Source organism: Grus americana, chromosome 1, assembly GCF_028858705.1.
Source record: "Grus americana isolate bGruAme1 chromosome 1, bGruAme1.mat, whole genome shotgun sequence".
Taxonomy (NCBI): domain Eukaryota; kingdom Metazoa; phylum Chordata; class Aves; order Gruiformes; family Gruidae; genus Grus; species Grus americana.
The window spans coordinates 18630930-18636938 of NC_072852.1; the positions used below are offsets into that span (position 1 = coordinate 18630930).

Below are 6009 nucleotides of genomic sequence, written 5' to 3' on the forward strand. Positions count from 1 at the left end.
CCAGGGGCCTTGCTTGCCTTACTGTGTTTTAGAGTCTAGTGCTCGTTAGTGGCTGCTTTTTGTATTTGATTTTTGTTTATTATTATTATTATTATCATTATTATATTATCTTACTCTACTTAAATCTTACATTTTGATAACAGTAATGGCAATGCACCTGGGCTGGCTGATGGCCAGGGCATGGCTGCAGTTCCTGTGCTGCTGTACTGGACAAGCTGGAACTCCACTGTGAACTCCACTCGAAGGGACTGTGACCTGTGGATAAGTACACACAGGAGTAGGTACACATCAAAGTGTCTGTGGCTGCAGATATGTCCACACTGCAGCAAGTACACTCCTGAAGGGACTGTGGCCCAAGGTTAAGTCCACGCTGAAGCAGGTACACTTTAACACATCTGTGGCCATGGGTAGGCCATGCCAGAACACCTCAAAGTGTCTGTGGATGTGGATAAGTCCATGCTGCAGCAGGTTTACCCCTGAAGATACTGTGGCCCATGGTCAAGGCCACAACACAGAAGGTACACGTGTAAGAGATGGTGGTGTAAGGCCATGCTGGAGCAGGTACACCCCTGAAGAGACTGTGGTTCATGAATAAGTCCCTGCTGGAGAAGGGCCAAGGTAGGAGTTCCATGTTAAACCCTATGGCCTGATCCAAAAAGACCAGGAATGGAGATTGTAATTGATATACCTTTAAATTGTTGTAACCTATGATTTGAGTTGCATGTTATAGGAAATACTATAGCAGGAACCACCCAAAACAATGGAGGATGAGCGTCCTAAGAAACAGTGCAAATGCTGCAGTGACTTGACCTGGGGTGGCTTTGGTGCCCAATAGCTCCATGGAACACACCACCTCTCCTGTCCTCAGTGACCACCATAACAGATGGAGCCCAAAGTGTGGTGGGTTGACCCTGGCTGGAGGCCAGGTGCCCACCAGAGCCGCTCTCTCACTCCCCTTATTCACTAAACAGGGGAGAAAAGGCATAATGAAATGCTTGCAGGTCAAGATAAGGACAGGGAAAGATCACTCACCAATTATTGTCATGAGCAAAACAGACCGAACTTAGAGAGGGAATTCATCTGATTTATTACTAGGCAAAACAGAGTAGAGGAATGAGAAATAAAATCAACTCTTAAAACACCTCCCCCCACCCCTCCCATCTTCCCAGGCTCAACTTCACTCCCAGCTTCAACCTTCCCCCCCTCAGTGGGGCAGGGGGACAGGGAATGGGGGTTACGGTCAGTTCAGCACACGGTGCCTCTGCCGCTTCTTCATCCTCAGGGGGAGGACTCCTCTCATCGTTCCCCTGCTCCAGCATGGAGTCCCTCTCACGGGGTGCAGACCTTCAGGAGCAAACTGCTCCAGCGTGGGGTCCCCCACGGGGTCACAAGTCCTGCCAGCAAACCTGCTCTGGCGTGGGCTCCCCTCCTCACGGGTCCATCGGTCCGGCCAGGAACTTGCTCCAGCGTGGGCTTCCCACGGGCCACAGCCTCCTTCAGGTGCCTCCACCTGCTCCAGCGTGGGGTCCTCCACGGGCTGCAGGTGGAATCTCTACACCCCCTCATCCTTCCTCCATGGGCTGCAGGGGGACAGCCTGCTTCACCATGGTCTTCACCACGGGCTGCAGGGGGATCTCTGCTCTGGTGTCTGGAGCACCTCCTCCCCCTCCATCTGCACTGACCTTGGTGTCTGCAGAGTTTCTTACATCTTCTCACTCCTCTCTCCGGCTGCAAAAGCTCTCTCTAACTGTTTTTCTTCTTAAATATGTTATCACAGAGGCGCTGATTGGCTTGGCCTTGGCCAGGGGCGGGCCTGTCTTAGAGCCGGCTGGCAGTGGCTCTGTCAGACACAGGGGGAGCTTCTAGCAGCTTCTCACAGAAGCCACCCCTGTAGCCCCCCCCCGCTACCAAAACCTTGCCACGCAAACCCAACACACAAAGTCATGGACTAAATGAACTCAATGCACATTTTATGGACATTTTACAGGGATGGCCCATAGATGAAGGGGAAAAAAAAAAAAAAGCTGTCTATTGGGATTAGTCCACAACACTTGTGATGTGGTTAGTCGAGTTCTAGGCGTTAATTTACTTGGTATGACATGGCAAGGCAAAGTTGATTAAGAAGCTGAAGTGATATCTAACCACACGGAAGATGGTACCTGGATTGAAATCTCATAGGATTCAAACAATAATTTTAAGCAGGTAATTAGAACTGATTGTGCTTTCACTGAGGTCCAACAGGATTGGCTTTTATTCGGCCATACGTTATTTAACATCTTGAAACACTTGGAATAAAACAAATGACCAATAAAGCTGCAGATGAGCAAAGAATGCTAAATAATGAAGCAGAAAGGACACCATGTTACTTTTAAACAATGCATTACCAAACAGTATACATTTTAGCACAGAAAAATAAAGACACAAACCTTGGAGCAAAGAACACTGGGCTCTAGAGATGAAGCCCTGGGAAGCACTGTCTCTGAGTAGGACACAGAGATCATAGTGGATAAGTAGGCAAATATGAGCAGAGAATATGGCCACTGTTGCAAAAATCTGTCAATTTACAAATTAAAATATTGATAAAAATACCTGACTTATTCTGCTTTTGCATTTGACACTATTTCAGCTTCTATTAATATAATATGTCCGGTTCTGGTATTCATAATTCAAGAAGTAGGTTGTAAAGTTGGAGATGATTCAAAGAAAAGCCTCAAGACTAATTGTGGTATTGGGGATAAAGAGAGTGGGAGTATTCACGAAGCTAATCGCTTTAGCATCATGTAGTCATAAATGGAAAAAGATTATTGGACCAATGCCTCAGTCCTGTTCTGAAACTATCTCTGAGAAAGAGTCTGTTGAAAATAGAATAAATCTAGAGAGTATTTGCCTCTGTAGGCTAAGATAGTTTCCGTGAATTTCTCTCCTGTTATAGCCGTAGGAAACAGCTATGTGATAAGAGCAGATTTTTCAATCTAGTAAAACAAATTATAACAGAACCCAATGTCTGGAAATTGAAACCAAAAAAATTCTGCATATTTTAAAGTTGAGAAATTAACTACGGGAAAAGTTTACAAAAGATCACTTGGCAGTTCATCACTAAAAATATGAAAATCAAGACAATTTTTTTCCTCTGAGATATATTCTCACTTGAACTGAAATCAGTACAGGAAAGTTGTGTAGAAAGTCAGGCTAGGTGACCACAATTTCCTTTTCTGATTTTATGGGTCTGTGATGTTCAGAAATTTGAATTAGAAACATAACTTCATTTCAGTCTAGTTAAGAGATGGCTACCACATATCCTGAGCTGGTAAAAATCTAGGACCTAGACACATACTATTTTGAAATTTTCAGACTTAAACAACAAATCATTAGTTTTATGAATCTCAAAGAAGTTGATGAACAGTGTTCAAAAAGAAACTACTTTCCAAGCAAATATTTCCATGTCTAATAAGCCATAACGTAGAGATGTATTACTGATATTTAAATTTATATATAAAAGAACCAAGAAATAAATACATTTTTAGAATCAGCAGGAGAAGAACATTTTCAGACAGTTTCATAACTGCTGAATGATATTTAAACATTGAGAATGTTAGGCCCAGATGGGCATGCTGTGAACTATTCATAATGTTAAATACTAATATTCATAAAACAACAGCTTTCACCCTTTATGGACTGAAATACATAAAACTCTTGCTGGTCTATTATTGTTGCTTTCATCTGTGAACCTTGAAGAGGTTTTGATTTAGCAGTTAATTGTATATCAGCAGAGAATTTCCCCCACTTGTCCTACCTTTAACATGTAGTAAAGTCATAAGTGCCTAAGAGTTAAGATTAGTGATCTGTGTGGGCTTGAGAGTCAAGATATGAATATTGTGTCATTGCCCACAATGCACTATAGGCTACCCATGCCAAGGGAATGGGACAACCTGCTCATGCATTTTCATGACACACACCAAACATAACCAACACACATACCAAACCTCAGCATACTGCAGTATTGGGTAGTGCTGCTTTAAAGGACAGTATTTCCTGAAAATCTGTGTGAAGTATTGTGAAGCATCTGTTACCGTGCACAGTTCAGTAGAACAACACCCCAAATAAAGCAGGTCATGGTAACATTTTTAAATGGTAAGTGAGCACTAAGTGTTATTTTACTCATACTGCCTCTTTAGCAAGGAAGCAAAACACAGTACAAATTAATCAGAAAAGGCTAGAAGACACAATTTTCTTGAAAAAGAAAAGTAGGGTGAACCAAAATTGTCTTTACCTGTACGTTGCTCAAAACCATAGTTCTGTTTACTGTGTTAACTGCATGTACAGCTCAGAGGTCACTGATCAATTTACTAAAGCAAATAAAGACAAAACTCACTTTCCAGGGTCAGGAGGTGAGGTCTGGGGGGCACCAATTTTTATTTCAGTGAAAGACTTAAATGTCTCCAGGCTTAGCTGAAAAAAACCCCAAAAACTCTTTCTATTGCAATGATTTATGGGAGGCATATCTGAGTTGCTTTTTATCTCCATTTTCCCCTGTGTTCTCAGTTCCCAAAACAAGCTGCCTCTCCAATGATTCACTGGGGTCATGGAACCATAGTGCATCATGAAAAAATGCAGCCTGGTCAGAAAGCTTAATTGAGCTGATTGTGAAGACAGAAAACAACAAAATTAGACTAGACTATTTCAGTGGGACGGGACCTACAATGATCATCTAGTCCAACTGCCTGATCAACTCAAGGCTGACCAAAAGTTAAAGCATGTTATTAAGGGCATTATCCAAACGCCTCTTAAACACCAACAGACTTGGGGCACCAGCCACCTCTCTAGGAAGCCTGTTCCATTGTTTCACCACTCTCTCCGTAAAGAAATGCTTCCTAATGTCCAGTCTGAACCTCCCCTGACTGATGTAGCTTTGAACTGTTCCTTTCACTGGATACCAGGAAGAAGCATCTCCCTCCCCCCCCCCCCCCCCCCTCCTCAGGAGGCTGGTAGCGAACAATGAGGTCACCCCTCACCCTCCTTTTCTCCAAACTGGACAGACCCATAATCCTCAGCCACTCCTCATAGGACATTCCTTCCAGCCCTTTCACCAGCTTTGTTTCCCTCCTCTGGAGGCATCTAAGGATCTTCATCTTTCTTACATTGTTGGGCCCAGGACTGCAGGTGAGGCTGTACCAATACTGAAAACAGTGGGATACAGCAGGCTAACCACCTCTTCTGATCAGCTGGTTAAGCCGTGCTTGATGCACCCCAGGAAGCTGTTATCCCTCATTTGCCAGGCAGCACTGCTCACCTACATGTAGGCTGCTGGTGGGCAGATCCCTCTCTGCAGGGCTACTTCTCCAGCCTCTCCTCTCCCAATCTGTACTTGTGCCTGATGTTACTTCCACCTAGAAAACATTCCTGAGTCCTTGCACCCGGTGTTACTTCTGCCTACAAAACCTTCCTGGCAGCGGTGGGATTCGAACCCACGCCCCCGAAGAGACTGGAGCCTTAATCCAGCGCCTTAGACCGCTCGGCCACACTACCTTGCTGGTTAAAGCTCCTCCCTCTCCAGTAACTCTATGTCCCCGCCAGAATTCAACCTCTCACACGATGGTTTTAAACAATAATCCTCATACATGACCTAAATATAGTAGGAAAAAGGCTCAGGAATGGCTCTTTCTACAAGTAGAGCTAAACACTCTTTGCAGTGCACCACATATTTCTAGTCCCCTCCTTAGCTGTCAGGGAACGTCAGCTGGAAAGTTCTACAAATATCTCCTTGCCTGTGAACCTGTGATCCCTTTTCTGAAGAAAAGAAAGGGTGATGGCATATTTTGGGGAAGAATGCATGTTGACTTTCCATTCAACTTTATATTTTCATATTTTTGGAGTGTAATGAGACTCGGGCAATGAAACATTAGTCCCTTCATGAAAACACAGTCACTGCAGTGACCCTCTAACAGACGCCATTTGGAGGATCGATGTTAAGTACCAAAGTCCCCTAATGAATGAATGAACATAAGTCCA

At 44.0% G+C, this 6009-nt stretch overlaps 1 non-coding gene across 1 annotated transcript; it reads right to left on the reverse strand.

Moving 5' to 3' along the window:
• Positions 1 to 5444: 5444 nt before the first annotated feature.
• On the reverse strand, positions 5445 to 5526 carry TRNAL-AAG (transfer RNA leucine (anticodon AAG)). Its single transcript has one exon. It is a non-coding gene; the product is annotated as a tRNA-Leu (tRNA).
• Positions 5527 to 6009: the final 483 nt, after the last annotated feature.